The 23,085-nt window shown below is 37.9% G+C and overlaps 1 long non-coding RNA gene across 1 annotated transcript in view; it reads left to right on the forward strand.

Annotated features, from left to right (window-relative positions):
• Window positions 1–10,784, forward strand: part of LOC142174670 (uncharacterized) — a 37,615-nt gene extending 26,831 nt beyond the window's left edge. Inside the window, exon 3 of the long non-coding RNA XR_012703647.1 lies at window positions 10,515–10,784. This is a non-coding gene — a long non-coding RNA (uncharacterized LOC142174670). The remainder of the gene's footprint in view (window positions 1–10,514) is intronic.
• The last annotated feature ends 12,301 nt before the right edge of the window (window positions 10,785–23,085 follow it).

Raw genomic sequence — 23,085 nt, forward strand, 5'->3', positions numbered from 1 at the left:
GTGACTGATGTTGCCTTGTTGATTTGTATTTCCTCCGCTGTTTCTTTACTTTTGGCTCGACTTGTGGTCTTCCTTCTGATTTCTGTTGGGGATTTTTGTTGTAACCCTCCGCTTTACTGACTTCAAACTTCAATGTATTCCTCTATTATATGGGCGGGCTCCCAACTTCAAAACTTGAAATGTAAATACTGAAATGTATTCCTCTGCTCTCCAGGCGGGCTCCTAACTGCTAAACTTGAACTGCTTCTCCCTATTCTCCAAGAGGGGACCTGATTGCTAGACTTAAAATGTATTCCTTGCTCTCCAGGCGGGCTCCTGACTGCTAACTTGAAATGTATTCCCTGCTCTTCAGGCGGGCTCCTGAATTCAACCAAAATAGACGAAAACAAAGGAAATTTTTCTGCCCCAGTTTGGGTATCTGGGAACATATGTAAGTGTAAAACAAATCATATTACTAAATATCAATAAGAACTTGAAAACTAAAACTTGAATTGTACTCCCTTATTCTCCAGGCGGGCTCCTGACTGTTGAACTTGAATGTATTCCCTGCTCTCCAAGCGGGTTCCTGACTGCTAACTTGAAATGTATTCCCTGCACTCCAGGCGGGCTCCTGACTGCTGACTTGAAATGTATTCCCGCTTTCCAGGCGGGCTCCTGACTGTTGAACTTGAATGTATTACCTGCTCTCCAGGTGGGCTTCTGACTACTGCGCTTAAAAGTATTCCCTGCTCTCCAGGCGGGCTCCTGACTTCAATGAAACAGATAAAACAAAGAAAACTTTCTGCCCCAGTTTGGAGGCGGGGCACATATGTGAGTGTTAAACTGAATCATATTACCAAATATTACTAATTCGAAAGCTAGGTCCCATTATCCAGGGGGGTCCTGGCAATTCTTACCTAAACGACAATTTTAAATCTAAGTTATATCTTCTAAAGGTGTGACTTCCGCTAAATCTTGTTATCTAAGAGGGTCTTAAAGCTACATCCCATTATCCAGGAGGGTCCCGAAAACTCCTAATTACATCCTATCTTAAACATGCAAACTTTGAAACCAACTTATATTCCCTGGGGTATATTTATGCTACTTATGATTGTTTTGATTTTTTAAACTAGGTCCCATTTTACAGGAGGGTCCTGAAAGTTTCCGACTAAATTTGGAAAAGGCGGAAAAAGATGGTGTTTCTGCTTGGGGTAAATGTTTAGGAAACAGAAAATCATAATCATTAGTCTGGGAAAGAAGAGAAGTCAGAATCTTTGTTCTCACGGGGTAATGTCCAAAGTGTATCTCCAACATAAAAACTTCAAAGTTCCACTTATAATCTTCTAGGGTGCACTCATGCCAAATTCCGCTACTCATGATTATTTTGAATTTTAAACTAAGTCTTATTTTCCAGGAGGGTCCTGAGAATTTCCGCGATCAATTCTGCCTAGTACTTACTCTCCCTACGGATGATTTCCCGAAACAAATGCCACTTTTGCCCCTGTTTCAAATCAAAGAAAATTTTGTCAGTTTAAAACGTGGTGGTTCATCGTGGCATTCCTGCTGGAGGTGGTTTTCTCTTTGCCATTCTTTGCTTCGTCCAACTGTTTCGGACTGATCGAAAAGATCGTTTTGACCTCCTGACTGATCCTTAACTGCAAGATCCCCAACTGCTATTCTCCCCTCCTGACCTTTCTGCATGAAACTGTACCTCTCCCGCTATATTACTGAACCATTCCACAGTTTTAGCTTTTGCTTACACCATAGGTCCCATTTTTCATCATATTATTTTTTTGCGTGTTCCATCTGCATTTTGCTTTGTGAAATTCCGAAACTAGTAGTAAGCTTTGAAATTTCTTCTTACAAGGCTAAACTTGGTAGAGCTTTTAGAGAAGTAAAATTAACAGCAATGAAATGCAAGGATTTTAAGAATAAAAAAAGAATCCAAATTTGGATGACTGTTGGAGATAGGAAAAGGGACTTATTTGAGCGGAATCACCGGCACCAATGATCATGGTATGCATTTGGATCAACCAGCCCATTTTATTTAACCAATCTCCTCTCCAATTGTTTTACTTTGTTCTCCAAGATTTCCACAACCCAATTCTACTTTCCGCCAACTTACGAACCTCGTTCGACTTGCCGTGCCCTGAAGGGTTTTCGCCGACAAACCTCTCTCAATAGTCGACTCCTCAATTACTTGTCGCCTGATGGTGCCCGTGAAGGTTTTCACCAATAAGACTCTCTCATTTTTATTTTCTCTCAGCTTTCGTCGCCTCATGGTGCCCATGAGGGTTTTCACCAATAAAACTCTCTTATTTTTTGAGTTTTCTTACTTAAACTAGAGTGTTGCCCCTGATACGAATTCTCTGTACATTGCTCGACTTGGCATCTCTCAAAGACTAATCGTAAGGTCTTTCTTTGGACCGTAATGTGGGCTTTTGGATGGGGTTAGAAAGAAAGGGTATCAAAGGCTCAAAGCAATTTTGACACGGGTTTTAAAATTACAACTCTTGGAATCACATTTCTTATTACAAGTACAACTTCTGCCCCAGTTTCTTGCTTGAGGATCTTTTGATATTTTATTTTACTATGATCGAGCCGGGAAGCTGCCTACGTATTCTTAACAGGAATCAGGTCAAGAGTAGTTCACACATGAATTTCCTTGTTGTTATACTTTCTACTTCTTTTCTTTTCTCTTTTTCTTTTCTTTCTTTTCTCTCTTTCTCGTTATTGATTCCAAAAGAGGGGTATGAAAGAAATAAATAAGGCTCAAAAGGGGGAACAAAGGGTGAAGTGTTTAGATAGCAGAACAAATTGCCTTCGTCATTCCAATCTTCGAAATAATGCCAAATACAAACAATCAACAGTTATAACAAAGAAATCATACATAATATCTTTTTACTGCATCAGAATTAATAGCCATGTCTATGCATTTTCCTGCGATATACGTTAAACATAATGCACCATTAGACAATACTCTGGTCACAATGAATGGCCCTTGCCAATTTGGGGCGAACTTGCCTTTCGCTTCAGCCTGGTGTGGAAGGATACGTTTCAGCACCTGTTGGCCCACTTCAAACTTCCTGGGACGTACCTTCTTGTTATATGCTCTTGCCATTCTCTTTTGATACAACTGGCCATGACACAGTGCTACTAATCTTTTTTTATCAATCAAATTCAACTGCTCCAAACGGGTCTTGACCCACTCATTATCATCGATTTCAGCCTCAGCGAAAATCCAAAGGGACGGGATTTCAACTTCCGCAGGTATCACTGCTTCAGTTCCATATACCAACAAATAAGTAGTCGCACCTACTAAAGTACGGACAATAGTGCGATAGCCCAGCAACGCAAACGGTAATTTTTCATGCCATTGCCTGGAACTTTCTACAATTTTCGAAGTATCTTCTTTATGTTTTTGTTGGCGGCCTTAACTGCTCCATTCGCCTTGGGACGATATGGGGTAGAATTGCAATGTGTAATCTTAAACTCTTGGCATACCTCTTCCATCAATTTACTGTTAATATTAGCACCATTATCCGTGATGATCACCTTTGGGATGCCGAATCGATAGATGATATTTGAGTGAACAAAATCGACCACTACTTTCTTGGTCACCCATTTGAAAGTTTTGGCCTCAACCCACTTGGTGAAATAATCAATGGCTACCAGAATGAATCTATGCCCGTTGGATGCTGCTGGCTCAATTGGTCCAATGATATCCATGCCCCAAGCAACGAAGGGCCATGGTGCCAACATCGTGTGCAATTCCGATGGTGGAGAATGAATCAAATCTCCGTGTATCTGGCATTGATGACATTTGCCCACAAAACTGATACAATCTCTCTCCATGGTGAGCCAATAATAACCTGCGTGGAGAATTTTCTTTGCCAGCACATACCCGCTCATATGTGGTCCGCAAACTCCTGAATGTACTTCGGACATGACAGCCGTAGCTTGTCTAGAATCTATGCAACTTAACAATCCAAGGTCTGGTGTTCTTTTATACAAAACTCTTCCACTTAAGAAGAATCCACTTGCCAAACATCGAATTGTTCTCTTCCGATCCCCCGTGGCTTGCACTGGATGTATCCTCATTCTGATGTACTCCTGTATATCATGAAACCACAGTTCGCCATCAAGTTCTTCTTCAATCATGTTGTAGTAAGCATGCTGATCTCGTACTTGAATATGCAGAGGATCGACATAAGCTTTGTCCGGATGGTGCAACATTGATGCTAGGGTAGCCAAAGCATCGGCGACCTCATTATTGACCCTCGCAATATGCCTGAACTCCTGATCGAAACCGTTGACAAAGATCATGTAAACATTGTCGGTACGGTATGAGCTTCAAATCTTGTGTTTCCGATTCTCCTTGAATTTGGTGTACCAGAAGATCCGAGTCTCCCAAGACCAAGACTTCCTAGACATCTATGTTTGCCGCTAGCCTTAAACCCAAAATGCATGCTTCATACTCAGCCATACTGTTGGTGCAATGGAATTGAAGCCGAGCTGTAACGGGATAGTTATGCCATCTTTCAGAAATAAGCACGGCTCTTATCCCCACTCCTTTCATGTTAGCAGCCCCATCGAAGAAAAGTTTCCAACCTGGTTTTTCGGCTTGTTCTAGCTCGTCAATATGCATCACCTCTTCATCAGGAAATTAAGTCCTCAGTGGCTCATACTCTTCATCGACCGGGTTTTCGGCCAAATGATCGGCCAATGCTTGAGCTTTCATTGCAGTCCGAGTCACGTAGATTATGTCAAACTCTGTGAGCAAAATCTGCCACTTCTCCAGTCTTCCTGTCAGCATAGGCTTTTGAAAGATATACTTCAATGGATCCAAGCATGAAATGAGGTAAGTAGTGTAGGATGACAAATAATGTTTCAATTTCTATGCCACCCAAGTTAGGGCGCAACATGTCCTTTCCAGGTGAGTGTACTTAACCTCATAAGCTGTGAACTTCTTGCTAAGATAGTAGATGGCTTATTCTTTCTTGCCGGTGACGTCATGCTGCCCCAGCACACAACCAAATGAATTTTCCAGGACAGTCAAGTAAAGAATCAAAGGTCTCCATGGTTCTGGTGGTACCAGCACATGCGGGTTAGACAAGTATCCCTTTATCTCGTCGAATCCTTCTTGACACACATCAGTCCACTTGATCGCAACGTCCTTCTTCAGAAACTTGAAAATAGGCTCACAAGTTGTCGTGAGCTGAGCAATAAATCTGCTGATATAGTTCAACCTTCCTAACAGACTCATCACTTCAGTTTTGTTCCTCGGAAGGGGCAATTCTTGTATGGCTTTGATCTTCAATGGGTCCAACTCGATGCCTCGCCGACTGACTATGAATCCCAATAGTTTTCCGGATGGAACACCAAATGCACACTTGGCGGGGTTAAGCTTGAGGTTGTACCTGCGAAGCCTCTGGAAGAATTTCCTTAAATCCTCGACGTGGTTGGCCTGATGCTTTGATTTTATGATCACATAATCTACGTATACCTCAATCTCCTTGTGTATAATATCATGAAACACAGTAGTCATTTCCCTCATATAAGTTGCCCCAGCATTCTTCAAACCAAATGGCATTACCCGGTAGCAATAAGTTCCCCAGGGTGTGATGAATGTCGTCTTTTCTGCATCTTCTTCATCCATTAGAATTTGATGATACCCGGCATAACAATCCATAAAAGATCCAATCTCACGCTTGGCACAATTATCAATCAAAATGTAGATATTGGGTAGTGGGAAGTTATCCTTTGGACTTGCTTTGTTGAGATTGCGGTAATCGAAAAATAGTCTGATCTTGCGATCCTTCTTCGGTACAGGCACGACATTAGCCAACCAAACAGGATATCGAGTGACCCGAATAACCTTTGCATCCAACTGCTTGGTAACTTCTTCTTAAATCTTCACACTCATATCAGATTTGAATTTCCTCAACTTTTGCTTAACGGGAGGGAATGCTGGATTAGTGGGCAATTTGTGGACCACTAAATCAGTGCTTAAACCCGGCATGTCGTCATATGACCACGCAAAAACATCTTTATACTCGATGAGTGTTTTGATTAACTCCTCCCAGATTTTTGGCTCGAGGAGGACACTTATTTTAGTTTCTCGGACATTGTCTGTGTCCCCTAAATTGACGGCTTCTGTGTCATTCAGGTTGGGTTTGGGTTTTTATTCGAAGTGAATTAACTCCTTACTAATTTCTTCAAAGGCTTCATCCTCATCATCGTATTCTGATTCGTAATCACAATATACTTCTTGAACTAACATTTCGGAATCATATTGATTTTTAAGACTAGGCAGAGGATTCCTTATGCATACCACGTCATTAGAACCAGCGTAAAAAGAACTGTATAGAAAAGAAATCAAAACAAAAAGGAAAACCATCAGGAATGATGAAGAAAGGGAAATTGTATTTTATTGAATGATAAAAGATAACAAGGTTTGCACACTCAAACAGACTAAAAAAATGAAATCCGGATTACAACCCTGGAATAATCCATACAAATTTAAAGGAAAATCAAAGCAAACTACCAAGACTCCTTCCGAGTAGGGAGAGGAGTAGCCTTCCAATTATTAAGCTTTGTTGTTGGCCCGACAAATTGCACTTCCGCATTGCTAGAACCTTCTCCAATTTTCACCATGTTCACACTGTCGAACAACTTCTCAAATCTTTCCATTAACTCCTTGTCTGGATCAATCACAGAACTAGGAATTGTTGTCACTAGGCGACTCCTCGTACCGGTCTTGACAAATGATCTGGAAAGACGTGGGACCGGCTTTAGAAGGACTCATGTCCTCTATTTCAATTTCCTGGCTCTTTTTATGTCTATGGCTATGGGCTTGAATCCCAGACCAAATGTTCCCAAGTTTTCAGGAAGAGACACGGGTTGTATGATGCCTTGCAGATCTGACCCCAAACCCTTTCCTGGTACAAAACCATTCTTCAGCATATCATACGCTACCATAACTGATGTGGCGGTTATCTTCGGATTTAGGATACACTTCCCCTCTGGAACTTTCTCGACTGACATTGTGTCAGAAACTTGGTAGACCCATGGTCCCTTATCATCTTCCACCTCAATGAATGGCACAATGGTGTTGCTGTGAGCGCACAAATTATCTTCGCCGTGCACAACTATTTCCTGTCTGTTCCATTCGAACTTGACCATCTGATGGAGTGTTGATGGTACTGCGTTAGCTGCGTGGATCCATGGTCGTCCTAATAGTAAATTATAGGAAACAGCTATATCCAGCACTTGGAATTCCATTGTGAATTCTACTGGACCTATAGTCAGCTCCAACATTATGTCCTCGACTGAGTCTTTGCCTCCGCCGTCAAATCCTCGCACACAGATACTGTTCTTATGGATCCTCTCATCTTCTACTTTCAGCTTGCTTAGAGTAGAGAGTGGACAGATGTTCGTACTTTACCCAGGTACTTTCAGACCATTGTCAACCAATACCCGGGTAACCACGAAATCCTCGCATTTTACTATCAGGTAAAGGGCTTTGTTGTGCTCAGTACCCTCTATGGGCAATTCATCATCGGAAAAAGTGACTCTGTTTACTTCAAAAATCTTGCTGGCTATCTTTTCTAGATGGTTCACCGAGATCTTGTCGGGAACATGGGCCTCATTCAGGATTTTCATCAATGATCGGCCGTGCTCATCTGAATGGATTAGCAATGAGAGCAATGAGATCTGAGCGGGCGTTTTCCTCAACTGCTCTACAACAGAATAGTCATGCACTTTCATTTTCCTCAAAAATTCCTCTGCCTCTTCTTTAGTTACAGCTTTCTTCACCGGCGTTGGATCATCTTTAGTTCTTCTTAACTCCTCGGGAGTAAAACACCTTCCTGAGCAAGTCAAACCTTGTGCTTCACAAACTTCTTCCTTGATTTCTTTCCCTTTGTATATCACCGTCACCCGTTTATAATTCCAAGGAACAGCCTTGTTGTTGATCACTGGTGTAAGCACGTGATTTTTGCCCTATATGAGAATTACTCCCAAAAAATTCAAAAATAAAATAATTTTTCTTGGTGTGCAATTTTTGTGATATTTTGTGATATTTTGTGTAACTATTTGTATGTTTGTCTGTGCATGTTTATTTGTTAAATTATTAAAAATACAAAAATATGTCGCATTTCGCATGTAGGATTTAATTATACAATTGTTAGTAACTAAGTTTGTTTTACAAAAAAATAAAAATTACAAAAATAGGCATCGTTTGCATTTTTAGCATTTAATGTCCAAATATACAATTTTATGCTTAATTATCACTTAATTGTGCGTTAATTGTCATTTGGAGTTAATTTGCACTTTTATAACTTAATTTAGTTCTTAAAAATAATTTAAGTATTTTTATAATTTATTTTTAGAAAAAAAAAGAAGAAAAGAGAGCAAAAATATAAAGAAAGTCGGAATTGGGCCTCTTCTTCAAATTCAAGCCACAGGCCCAAAAAATACTCAATCTTCCAAAACGACCCAGTCCATTTCGAACTGGATCGACCCAGTCCATAACCCAAAAGACCCAAACCCCCTTTGTCTTTCATTTTTTACAAAACAAAAACAAAACAAAAAAAATAAAAGAAGAAAACCCTAGACTTAAGCCATCCGCCCCCCCCCTCCTATCTTCTTCTCCAAACCTCACACAACCTCCCCATCAATGGCTACTTTCCCTTCCATGGCTGCCCGGCAACCATCCTCCAAATGACCACTCCAAGCGCCGGAAAACCAAACCCCTCCACCGTCCCCCCATTGACGAGCAACGTTGTTGCTGCGTTTTGCTCATCGACCAGCTCAAACCTTACGTCCAAACACGCCTGTCGCCGCTGCTTCCTCGTCATTACTGCCCCGTCCAGCTCGAGCTTGTTTCAGCTGTGTTGATGCTACCGCGTCCAGCTCCCCGCACGTTCACTGTTGCTGCATCCTTTCTCTTCGTCGTGCTGCTGGTCGTTGTTGCTGGCTGCTCACGTTTCAACCATGGACGAGCAAGCATCGATGCTGCGTTGGCCAGCTGCGTATGCTTCAGCTTTCTGCTTCATACTCCTTCATCTTCTTCGTGCTTCGTCGTTGTTTTGAACCGGTTAGTTGGTTTTGAGTCTATTTCGTTTTTATATTTTTCGAAGTAAAAGTCGATAAATGTTCGATCCTTGCTTTGTTCATGTCTATCGTTTGAATTAATTTTTAGTTTGTTCATGTGTTTTGATTAAATTAATTTTTCAGATTTTAAATGAAAGATTAATTAATTGTTTTTCATGTTATTTCATGGTTGTTTTATTGTTTAGGTAAGAATTTGTTAGTTTGATGTTTGTTAGATTCAAATTGAAATTTAATTGATTATTTCTTCAATTTGTTTCATGTTGTTATATATTTTCCAGAAATTATTTATGTTGGTTTAGTCATTTAATCCGTCATGTTTGTTGTTTTTAAAAAAAAATAGATTCATTCATGTTCATACTTTGTTTGGTTGATCTTGAATCCGAAATTTGTATAGTTTGATTTCTTGTTTATCACTTATGATTATTTCTTGAATTTGTCTCATAATCTTGTTTAAGTTTAATATAGGAATTGTTTGTTGTAATGTTGTTAGAGTTAATTTTAAGTTCAATATGATTGAATTTAGAAATCTAAATATACTTGTTTGTTGTTGTTGTTGAATCCGAAAATAGGATTGTTTGTTGCTAAAATATTGTTCAATCAAATTTTAGTTGTTCTTTGTTGTTCAATTTGTGTTCATGTGATTTGTTGTTGAAATGTTGAAGAAATCATGTTCATGTGATTTGTTGTTGAAATATTGAAGAAATCATGTTCATGTGATTTGTTGTTTAAACATTGTTAGAAATTGATCATATTATCTATATTTTGGTTAAGTTTGATTAATTGATTGTTATAGCTGATGGGGTAGTTTGGTAAGTTGTAGTACGTTCGGGGGTAAAATAGTAATTTGTAATAAGGTCGGAGGGGTAGTTTAGGAATTGTACATTTTGTAATTTTTTATATGAAGCATGGGGGACAAAATGAAATGGGGTGGGTTGTGATATAGTTATTTAATATAAAGGGGGGACAAGACAAATTTTAGTGTTGGGGAATCTTGTATTTGTTTATGTTAGACATGGGAGACAAAATATAATGGGGTGGTATGATATATTTATTTAATGTAATGGGGATGAGTGGGAAAATAATGGGTTTGGTAGAGAAAATGGGTTGATTTTAATTGATTAAAAGATTTATGGGATGGGATTATATATAGGAAGTCTTGAACACAAGACAAACACACAGATAAGAAGAGAAGGACAGAATACAGAAATAGAGAGAATACAGAGAAAAAAAAACGGACAGAATTAAAACACAAACAAAAAAAAGAGCTGAATATTTAAGAGAGAGAAAAATTCCGAAAAAATATTCAAACTTTCAACTCTGTTCCTGGGTTGTTACTGTTGCTGGACTGTTGTTGCTGCGCTGTATTGTTATTACTGCTGCTGATTCTCATCTTCATTTTCTTTTGCTTCCCATATCAGGTACACAACTGACACGCTGGTTATTGTAATCCAAAATATGAAGCATGAATACGAAAAATGAAGAGTTGAAATTCTAAATTTGCTTTAATTATATTCTGAATTTTATTTGTATGTACAAATTATTTAGCTTGCAAAAATCAGAATCATGTAGCTATTTAATACATATAGTGGAACATTCGACGATAGCTTAACAGATGAACTATCTACATATATTGCCTAAAAATAAATAAATGGTGTAGTAACTCCGTCGAGTCAAAAATCAAACGAATAGGCCATCTAGTAGGAACTTGGTATAAATATTGTTTAGTTAAATAATATTGGTTAATTTCAGCATGTAAATGGTCTAGGATTAAAATTAGAATTACTATTTTTTTTTTAATTTGACAAACTGAGAACATGCCTAGTATAATATAACTAGGTAATAACATGTAAATAAATTAAGATATTTTCTCTTTTATTTTGTAGAGACAAATTGCAATAGAAAAAATGTAGGCATTTTAGGACCGTCCTTAAAAAATAAAAATGAGATGAGCCTCGCCCAATAAAATGCACCAATTGCGGGGCCCTCAATAAATGTTTAATTAAAATTAATTAGATTTTGGGATGAGCCGTTTAGCAAAATTCCACGGCCTTACCCAGAAATAATAATACGCTAATTGCTTTAGACGCGCATTTTAATAAGCTTACATTCTTAAACACGGGTGCGCATTTATGCGACCCAAATCCAAATCCCAAAACATTGAATAAAAATACGTTCCGGATCGGGGGTGCATTTTATGTGACGCAATCCAAAGAAATGTTTTTAAACGATGTTCACATTATTTTTTTTATAAAAAATACATATAATGATAAAAGCGGTAAAAAGATAAAAATTTGCACATAAGTTCATATTTGTATAAAATCAGATAATCAAGCCGAATATAACAGTTGAGTGACCGTGCTAGAACCACGGAATTCGGGAATGCCTAACACCTTCTCCCGGGTTAACAGAATTCCTTATCCGGATTTCTGGTTCGCAAACTGTAATACAGAGTCATTCTTTTCCTCGATTCGGGATTAAAATTGGTGACTTGGGACACCCTAAATCTCCCAAGTGGCGACTTTGAAATAAATAAATAAATCCTGTTTCGATTGTCCTTTAATTGGAAAAAACTCCCTACGCCCCTCGGGGGGGGGGGGGGGCGGAAAAAGGAGGTGCGACAGCTCTGGCGACTCTGCTGGGGATAAAACCCAGAACCACTGGTTCAGGGTTCAAGAATTCGAGCTTAAAATAACTGTTATAGTTGGCTTTATTTATTATCTAATTTTTACATGATATATGCTTAATGTGCTAAATGATGTTTTTACCGCTTTAATATTATTTGAATTGTGTATATAAAACTGCTACGAAACCCTTCTTCTTTCTGAGTCTTCTGAATTTATGGTGTACACGTGCGCGTGGCCCACCTTTCTGTTAGAAGTCATACCAAATAAGACGAAGTTGGGACAAGTAACTAGGCCGGGCAGACTTTCGTGCTCCCGGTACATTGCCCCCATTTCGGCTCAAGCTGTCCACTTGGGTAAGCCAGGGCTAGAACAATATGTCTCAGGTTTTTTACTTAGAATAACTCAGCTACATGCCGGATCCCTAGTAGGAACGTTTGTTTGCATCACGTGCATTTGACTTTGGAGGCTCAACACAGGGGTTGGGTCTGTCTAGGACAGGTGTACCAAAAAATGAAAATGACCATCCTGATGCATCTTACTTGCTCCTACTTGCGCATTTATTTGATTCGGACTTGTGTGTTGATTGACTTTTGAATATCACGAATAATATTTTTTTTTAAAAAAAAAAAAGAAAAAAGAAATAGCGGTTAGGGAATTGATTGTTTATTTTGAAAAAAAAAACCCAATGCTCAAATACTGTCAAAACTCTGCCAAAATTTTGAGAATATAAAAAAAATAAAATGTTTTATTAGTTTATTTTACTAAAAAGCAAAGGAAAAATAGAAGAAAAAAAAGTCGCTGTTTTGTCTTATTTTTAAAAATAAAAAATAAAAAAATATAAAAAGGAAAATAGTTTGTCTTCCCCTGAAAATGACAATGAAAAAGAGTCTTACTTTTAAAATAGTTTTTTTTTTCTGAAAATGCCAAAATGAAAATGAAAAGAGTCGTGCTTTTAAATTGGTTTTGTTATTATTTTTTTTGCTGAAAAAGAAAAAAAATCTTGTTTTAAAATAGTTCGGTTAATTGGCCCGAACTACGCGGGTTTGATTCTCACCGGATGTGAGATACGTAGGCAACCCTCATCGGGTCCAACCCCCTTTTGCTAAAAAAGCCAAAAACAAATAAATAAATAAAAAAAAACATGTCATAAATAAGTCGGGTGATGTCCAACCCCACCTTTTGCTAAAATAGCCAAAAACAAATAAATAATAATAATAATAATAAAAAAAAACATGTCAAAATTTTAATTTTGTCATAAAGAAGTCGGGTGATGCTGTTTTATCAAGACATAGCCGAATGTTCCCGAAGGGGACGCCGGAAGGCTGACTTTGCATAAACAGCCACTTTTGGGTCATGTTTAGGATTTTTGGTCTAGTTGACCCACACAGCCCTATAAATCTTCGTCACCGAGGCGCTGAAGGGCCGTGTTTGCAATACCAGGTTTTTATTATAATTTGAAAAGAAAAAAAAAACAAAGAGTCGGCGGTCAGGTGAATACCGTTTGAATTTTTGTCATAATAAGCCGAGCCAGCTTCGGCCGCGTCTTAAATCGTTCTTGCCGAAATAGCCTTAGAGTATCTTTCAATTGTCGAAAGGTTATTTTCGTAAAAGAATGGACAAGTTGGTAAAGTGTCATAAAATAATCCTCCCCGGCCTCAAAATTCATGTGAGAATTGGAAGGGGCCACATTTGCAAAAATAGCCGTTTGGTTGCATTTGACAAACGGAGAAAGGAAGCTGGCCGTTTGTTTTTGAGTTTGTAAATCTTTTGATTAGAATATGCGGGTTGTTTGATTTTCAAGTTTGTAGGTCATCTTTAAACCTTTGAAACCCAGTTTGTTTTAATATGAAAATTAAAAAAAAATGTTGAGTATTGTTTATCTTTATTGGTCACGAACTACGCTCGGTCTGATTCATGCGGGGTCATGATACGTAGGCAATCTCCATAAGATTCCACCACAACAAAAAAAAATGAAAAAAAAATCGAAAAAGGAAAAATCGAAAAAATCGAAAAAGAAAGAAAAAAAAAAGAGAAAAAAGGAAAAAAATCGAAAAATCGAAAAAGAAGAAAAAAAAGAAAAAAAAAGATGTTATTAATAATGGGGACCGACGGAGTCCATTCTAACCTGTTTCGTTTTGAATCACAAAGAAAGTTAAGGTGGTTGGTTTGTGGTAAGCCGGAAATACAAGACCCAGAAGCACACTTTGCGGGGATTAGACCTGATGACAAAAGATCTCGAATCCTATTGGGGACTTGTTGACGGAGGTTGATGATATTAAAGCTGATAATGGTCTTGGCAGTATTGATCCGAAGCTCAGTGGCTAAGATGCCAATTTTGATAAAGTGGGAGGACGCTCCGTTCTTCGGTTAGCAAGAGAGAAGCTTGTGGTGGCTTATTTTGTTGTCATTTCTGTTGTCCGGATTATTCTTAGGGTTGTAATCCGAATATTTTCATGTGTCAAACCTTCTTATCTTTCCAGTTTGTCATATTAGTTTGTTTTGTCGAGGCTGTGTTAGGATTTTATTCACGTTGTTTTGTTTGTTTTATTATTCAAACCATTTCGTCGGTAGTCTAATGCAAAATCCGGTCTTTTATTATTTCCAGTCATCTTTTGTTTAGTCCTTTTATCATTTTGGTCAGCGCCGATTCTAGTGACATGACATGCGCACACAGTTTGGGCCTAATCTTAAAAGTTAATCATAAAACCCCGGAAAGGAAATCAAAGCATTTAAAGGAAATAAGAACGGTTTGAGATTATTTGAAGCCCGAGTCATGTGGAACTGGGGCAAGTAAAACATAAAGAAAACCATTAAATGCAAGATTCGCCAAATTGGCATGAGGGTCGTTCATGAGAATGAGAGTGTCGCCCAGCAGTGCTTTAGAAATGACAAATGAAAAAGCAAGTGTTTAACATAATTGTCAAGTCCAGCACCATCGGAAGAGACTATAAATGTATGTTCAATTGTGTTGTTTGCACTTGACATGTTTTAAAGACTGGAATGACGAAGGCATTTTGTTCTGCTACCTAAACACTTCATCCTTCGTTACCCCTTTTGAGCCTTATTTATTTTCTTTCATACCCCTCGTTCGGAATCAATAACAACGACTAGGAAATACGAGCCTGGAAGGTAAAGAAAAAAAAGGAAAAAAAATAAAATAAATAAAAGAAAGTCAAAAGAAAAAGAGGAATTGGGAACTACGTTTGACCTGATTCCTCAAAGAGGATACGTAGGCGCTTCACGGCTCGGTCATAGGGTGCATAGTATGCATAGTGTGCATGGTGTGCATGGTGTAATAAAAAGTAAAAAAAAAAATAAAAAATAATAATAATAAATAAATAATCCCCAAGCAAGAAACTGGGGCAAGGGTTACGCTTATGGTAAACAAATAAGGTTCCGAAGGTTGTAATTTTAAACGCCAAATTTATTTTGTTTTTGAGCCTTTTATACCCTTTCTTTCTAGCCTATCCAAAACCCAAATTATGGTCCAAAGAAAGACCTTCTGATCAGTTTTCAAAAGATGCCAAGTCAGACAAATGAGAGTCTTACCGGCGAATATAACATTCTGTTCCACAGCAGAAAGGACTCTAATCTCCAGCAGAGAGAGTCATACCGGCAACACTCCAAATCCCCAGCTGGAAAGTGATACAAATGAGAGAGTCTTATCGGTGAAAATCTTTACGGACACCATAAGGCGATGAAAGCTGAGAGAAAACCCAAAATGAGAGAGGCTTGATAGTGAAAACCCTTCGGGCACTACAAGTCGAATAAGATTGGGAATCAAATGGGGAATTAAAGGTCTAGAAAGATGATTGACGGCAGAGGATAGGCCACATATGCATGTCATGACCATTAGAGTCGGTGTCTTCGTTTGACAGGTTTTTATTTATAGTTTCTTTTGTTAAAGAGTCATCTTTTTCCTTCGTCTTTTATTCTGTTCCTTTTTATCTTTCTCCTTTCGTAGAAAATTCCCCAGTAGAGTCTGTTTGGTCAAAACCAGTGGAAAATGACTTCAAAATAGACCATCAACTCTCCAATTATGCAAGATGAGATCTGGCTAGTACATCCAAGTGGTATAGTCAGCAAGGAACGAGCACAAGGCCAGTGTCAAGAAAGATATCCCACCAAAAGGGAATTGACAAAAGGATTGACGAGTGTCAAGAGGGATATCCTTGCCGAAATCAAAGGTTATTAAACCTCAAGGCCAAGGCCCGTGGACAAATCAAGGAGAGCAATGAGCATGATTTGGGAAATTCATATGAGACTAAAAGGTCAGGGGAAATGCCAATTTCCGAGCTATGCCACAAAAGAAGAGGGATATCCCCAGCAGAAAGGGATTATCCCCAGCAAATAATATCATCCCCAACAAGTTGTGGAGCGCAGAGCAAGGAAGGAGAAAAGGAAAAGCCATCCCAGTGGGAGTATCACAACCAACCACCACGTTTTAAACTAACAAATTTTGTTTGATTTGAAACAGGTAAAGGAAATGGCATTGATGATAGAAATGCATGCCATAAGGGAGACTGTCAAACTGGGGCAGAAAATTTTCCTTTCATTTGGAAAATTTTCTGGAAGTCAGGTACCCATTCGAGGAAGAATAAAGATAGCACCAGTCTCAAGGGAAGTGCTGTTTGAACCAGTGTTGCCCCAACATAATAAGTTTCAATGGAGAAAGTATTCCCCAGCAGACAGAATAAAGGGATGACACTTGTGCTCAAAAAAGCAAAGAGCCATTATCATCCCCAGCAGCTTCCAGAAGAATGAAGCATCAATTTGTAGGGATAAAATTCCCCAGCAGCGTTATCCTCAACAACGTTATCCCAAGAATGTAACACTTTTATCTCAGCAGTGTTGAGAGAAAATAAAAAAAAAAATTGAAATTTGAAGGAGGGGAAGAAAGAAGACTCCCACAGTGGTATTATCCCCAGCAAGCAAGAACAAAGCAGCACAATGGAAAAAGAAAAGAAAAGAAGAAATTGCAAAGGTAAGTTTCTCAAATCATTGATCTTTACATTTTCCTCTTAGGATAAAAAGTCCTAATCTGATGAATTTCCCTCCCGATACAATCTTGGTCCGATGAATTTTTTCTCCCAAGATAAGATATCAAATCTTAGTCCGATGAATTTTTCTCCTAAGATATCATATCTTAGTCCGATGAATCTTTCTCCTAAGATAGAGATCTTAGTCTGATGAATTTTTCTCCTAAGATATCAAATCTTAGTTCGATGAATCTTTCTCCTAAGATCACAACAAAATGGGCCTAGTTTGATGATTTATCTCCTAGAGTCACAATCTTGGTCCGATGGAATTTTTCCTCCCAAGATAAGAAATTAAATCTTAGTCCGATGAAATTTTCTCCTAAGATACCAAATCTTAGTCCGATGAATCTTTCTCCTAAGATAGAGATCTCAGTCTGATGAATTTTTCTCCTAAGATATCAAATCTTAGTCCGATGAATCTTTCTCCTAAGATCACAACAAAATGGACCTAGTTTGACGATTTATCTCCTAGAGTCAAAATCTTGGTCCGATGAAATTTTTCTCCCAAGATAAGAAATTAAATCTTAGTCCGATGAAATTTTCTCCTAAGATACCAAATCTTAGTCCGATGAATCTTTCTCCTAAGATAGAGATCTTAGTCCGATGAATTTTTCTCCTAAGATATCAAATCTTAGTCCGATGAATCATTCTTCTAAGATCACAACAAAATGGACCTAGTTTGACGATTTATCTCCTAGAGTCAAAATCTTGGTCCGATGAAATTTTTCTCCCAAGATAAGATATCAAATCTTAGTCCGATGAATTTTTCTCCTAAGATATCAAAATCTTAGTTCGATGAATCTTTCTCCTAAGATAGAAATCTTAGTCTGATGAATTTTTCTCCTAAGATATCAAATCTTATTCCGATGAATCTTTCTCCTAAGATCACAACAAAATGGACCTAGTTTGACGATTTATCTCCTAGAGTCAAAATCTTGGTCCGATGGAATTTTTCCTCCTAGGATAAGAAATCAAATCTTGGTCCGATGGAATTTTCTCCCAAGATAATATAATAAAATCTTAGTCGGATGAATCTTCTCCTAGGATCAAAATCTTAGTCCGATGAATCTTTCTTCTAAGATAGAAATCTTAGTCTGATGAATTTTTCTCCTAAGATATCAAATCTTAGTCCGATGAATCTTTCTCCTAAGATCACAACAAAATGGACCTAGTTTGACGATTTATCTCCTAGAGTCAAAATCTTGGTCCGATGGAATTTTTCCTCCCAGGATAAGAAATCAAATCTTGGTCCGATGGAATTTTCTCCCAAGATAATATAATAAATTCTTAGTCGGATGAATCTTCTCCTAGGATCAAAATCTTAGTCCGATGAATCTTTCTCCTAAGATAGAAATCTTAGTCCGAGAGACATTTCTTCCTAAGTTAAGTTTCACCCATAGGAGAGGCATTTCCTCCTAAGTTTAGTTTTACCCGTAGGAGAGGCATTTCCTCCTAAGTTGTTGTTAAAATAAGGCGTCCACCTGGAGAACAAGGATGAAGAATTGAAATGGCAATCAGGCGTCCACTTGGAGAACAAAGATGAAGAAAGGAAATGGCAATCAGGCGTCCACCTGGAGAATAAGGAAGAAGAAAGGAAATAGAAGAAATCAGGCGTCCACCTGGAGAATGAGGATGAAGAATTGAAGAAGAAATCAGGCGTCCACCTGGAGAATGAGGATGAAGAATTGAAGAAGAAATCAGGCGTCCACCTGGAGAATGAGGATGAAGAATTGAAGAAGAAATAAGGCGTCCACCTGGAGAACAAGGACGAGGAAAGAAAAAAGCAGTCAGGCGTCCACCTGGAGAATAAGGAAGAACAATGGAAATGTTAGCAATCAGGCATCCACCTGGAGAACAAGGAAGAGCAATGGAAGTATCAGCAATCAGGAGCCCACCTGGAGAATAAGGGAATACAATTCAAATTTTAAATAGTCAGGAGCCCCCCTAAAGAATAGAATTGCGATTTATCGGTTGAAGTCAGAAGCCCCCCTGAAGAATAGAATGACGATTGATTGGTTGAAGTCAGGAGCCCCCCTGAAGAACAGAATGGCGATTTATTGGTTGAAGTCAGGAGCCCCCCCTGAAGAACAGAATGGCGATTTATTGGTTAAAGTCAGGAGCCCGCCTGAAGAAAGGAAAGGCGTTTTTAAAAGTTGTTAAAATCTTGCCAGCCAAAGAAATGAATGGCATTTTGAAAAGTTGTTGAAGTCAGGAGCCCCCTTGAAGAATAGAATGGCGATTAATTGGTTGAAGTCAGGAGCCCCCCTGAAGAATATAATGGCGATTAATTGGTTGAAGTCAGGAGCCTCCCTGAAGAACAGAATGGCGATTTATTGGTTGAAATCAGGAGCCCGCCTGAAGAAAGGAAAGACATTTTTAAAAAAAGGGTTGTTAAAATCGTGCCAGCCAAAGAAAGGAATGGCATTTTTTAAAAAGTTGTTGAAGTCAGGAGCCTCCTTGAAGAATAGAAAGGCGATTTATTGGTTGAAGTCAGGAGCCTCCCTCAAGAACAGAATGGCGATTTATTGGTTGAAATCAGGAGCCCGCCTGAAGAAAGGAAAGGCAATTTTAAAAAAAAGGGTTGTTAAAATCGTGCCAGCCAAAGAAAGGAATGACATTTTTTGAAAAGTTGTTGAAGTCAGGAGCCCCCCTGAAGAACAGAATGGCAATTTGTTGGTTGAAGTCAGGAGCCCCCCCTGAAGAACAGAATGACAATTTATTTGTTGAAGTTAGGAGTCCGCCTGAAGAGAGGAAAGGCATTTTATTTTAGAAGTTGTTGTTGAAGTCAGGAGCCCGCCTGAAGAGAGGAATGACATTTATTTTTAAAGTTGTTGTTGAAGTTGGGAGCCCACCCAGATAACAGAGACATACATTTCAGTCTTTACATTTCAAGCATTGAAGTTGGGAGCCCGCCCATATAACAGAGGAATACATTTCAGTCTTTAATTTTCAAGTATTGAAGTTGGGAGCCCGCCCATACAACAGAGGCATACATTTTAAGATCAAGTTAGAGGACAATAAAATAGAGGGTTACAACAGGAATCCCCAGCAGGAAACAATAAAAATCCCCAGCACCGGGAAGTAGAAGATTGCAACAAGAGGTCTCAGTACAAACTCAAGTACATGTGTCAAAAGGAAGAAAAGCATCGGAAGAAAAGCACCGGAAGAAATGCAAGCAGACAAGAAAGCAAGGCAACAAGAACAAATTGTAGTCTAGCCTAGCTTCTTGTTTTCTTTCAAGCACGGTGTAACAAGGAGATCGGTAAGCAGTAGTAATAGCATGCAATAACAGTAACATTGCAGTCCCACGGTAGTCCCAGCTACCAAAACTTTCCGAACTACATTGACCTGATTCCTGTTTAGCCCAGTATATGTAGGAAACCTTTGAAGCAAAGGTTCGGCCAAATCATTTTCAAAAAAAAAATGCTTCGCACGGAGTACTCGGATGGGCAAAAATCGCTCGCTTTATCTTTGCACGAAAACCCTTCGTGTCTTCGGGCAAAGAGGGGCAGCTGTAAGCACGTGATTTTTGCCTTATATGAGAATTACTCCCAAAAAATTCAGAAATAAAATAATTTTTCTTGGTGTGCAATTTTTGTGATATTTTGTGATATTTTGTGTAACTATTTGTATGTTTGTCTGTGCATGTTTATTTGTTAAATTATTAAAAATACAAAAATATGTCGCATTTCGCATGTAGGATTTAATTATACAATTGTTAGTAACTAAGTTTGTTTTACAAAAAAATAAAAATTACAAAATAGGCATCGTTTGCATTTTTAGCATTTAATGTCCAAATATACAATTTTATGCTTAATTACCATTTAATTATGCGTTAATTGTTATTTGGAGTTAATTTGCACTTTTATAACTTAATTTAGTTCTTAATAATAATTTAAGTATTTTTATAATTTAGTTTTAGAAAAATAAAAGAAGAAAAGAGAGCAAAAATATAAAGAAAGTCGGAATTGGGCCTCTTCTTCAAATTCAAGCCACAGGCCCAAAAAATACCCAATCTTCCAAAACGACCCAGTCCATTTCAAAGTGGGTCGACCCAGTCCATAACCCAAAAGACCCAAACCCCCTTTGTCTTTCATTTTTTACAAAACAAAAACAAAACAAAAAAATAAAAGAAGAAAACCCTAGACTTAAGCCATCCGCCCCCCCCTCCTATCTTCTTCTCCAAACCTCACACAACCTCCCCATCAATGGCTACTTTCCCTTCTATGGCTGCCCGACAACCATCCTCCAAATGACCACTCCAAGCGCCGGAAAACCAGACCCCTCCACCGTCCGCCATTGACGAGCAACATTATTGTTGCGTTTTGCTCATCGACCAGCTCAAACCTTACGTCCAAACACGCCTGTCGCCGCTGCTTCCTCGTTATTACTGCCCCGTCCAGCTCGAGCTTGTTTCAGCTGCATTGATGCTGCCGCGTCCAGCTCCCCACACGTTCACTGTTGCTGCATCCTTTCTCTTCGTCGTGCTGCTGGTCGTTGTTGCTGGCTGCTCACGTTTCAACCATAGACGAGCAAGCATCGATGCTGCGTTGGCCATCTGCGTATGCTTCAGCTTTCTGCTTCATACTCCTTCATCTTCTTCGTGCTTCGTCGTTGTTTTGAACCGGTTAGTTGGTTTTGAGTCTATTTCGTTTTTATATTTTTCGAAGTAAAAGTCGATAAATGTTCGATCCTTGCTTTGTTCATGTCTATCGTTTGAATTAATTTTTAGTTTGTTCATGTGTTTTGATTAAATTAATTTTTCAGATTTTAAATGAAAGATTAATTAATTGTTTTTCATGTTATTTCATGGTTGTTTTATTGTTTAGGTAAGAATTTGTTAGTTTGATGTTTGTTAGATTCAAATTGAAATTTAATTGATTATTTCTTCAATTTGTTTCATGTTGTTATATATTTTCCAGAAATTATTTATGTTGGTTTAGTCATTTAATCCGTCATGTTTGTTGTTTTTAAAAAAAAATAGATTCATTCATGTTCATACTTTGTTTGGTTGATCTTGAATCCGAAATTTGTATAGTTTGATTTCTTGTTTATCACTTATGATTATTTCTTGAATTTGTCTCATAATCTTGTTTAAGTTTAATATAGGAATTGTTTGTTGTAATGTTGTTAGAGTTAATTTTAAGTTCAATATGATTGAATTTAGAAATCTAAATATACTTGTTTGTTGTTGTTGTTGAATCCGAAAATAGGATTGTTTGTTGCTAAAATATTGTTCAATCAAATTTTAGTTGTTCTTTGTTGTTCAATTTGTGTTCATGTGATTTGTTGTTGAAATGTTGAAGAAATCATGTTCATGTGATTTGTTGTTGAAATATTGAAGAAATCATGTTCATGTGATTTGTTGTTTAAACATTGTTAGAAATTGATCATATTGTCTATATTTTGGTTAAGTTTGATTAATTGATTGTTATAGCTGATGGGGTAGTTTGGTAATTTATAGTACGTTCGGGGGTAAAATAGTAATTTGCAATAAGGTCGGAGGGGTAGTTTAGGAATTGTACATTTTGTAATTTTTTATATGAAGCATGGGGGACAAAATAAAATGAGGTGGGTTGTGATATAGTTATTTAATATAAAGGGGGGACAAGACAAATTTTAGTGTGGGGGAATCTTGTATTTGTTTATGTTAGGCATGAGGGACAAAATATAATGGGGTGGTGTGATATATTTATTTAATGTAATGGGGATGAGTGGGAAGATAATGGGTTTGGTAGAGAAAATGGGTTGATTTTAATTGATTAAAAGATTTATGGGATGAGATTATATATAGGAAGTCTTGAACACAAGACGGAGAAGAGACAGACGAAAAAAATACAGATAGAGAAGAGAAACGAATCTGAAAACTTTCAAGAAAGAAAATAAGAGAGAGAAAAAAGCGCTGAACATTTAAGAGAGAGAAAAATTCCGAAAAAATATTCAAACTTTCAAAATAAAAAAAATCTTCTGCTTTCTTTCACTGTTTGAAATTAGCATTAATTGTTGTTGTGTCATCAAAGCTTGAAGCTTGTGTTTTGGGATTAATACTCCACCGGTTTGCAAACTCTGTTCCTGGGTTGTTACTGTTGCTGGACTGTTGTTGCTGCGCTGTATTGTTATTACTGCTGCTGATTCTCATCTTCATTTTCTTTTGCTTCCCATATCAGGTACACAACTGACACGCTGGTTATTCTAATCCAAAATATGAAGCATGAAAAAAAAAATGAAGAGTTGAAATTCTAAATTTGCTTTAATTATATTCTGAATTTTATTTGTATGTACAAATTATTTAGCTTGCAAAAATCAGAATCATGTAGCTATTTAAT

This window comes from Nicotiana tabacum, chromosome 20, assembly GCF_000715075.1.
Source record: "Nicotiana tabacum cultivar K326 chromosome 20, ASM71507v2, whole genome shotgun sequence".
Lineage (NCBI taxonomy): Eukaryota > Viridiplantae > Streptophyta > Magnoliopsida > Solanales > Solanaceae > Nicotiana > Nicotiana tabacum.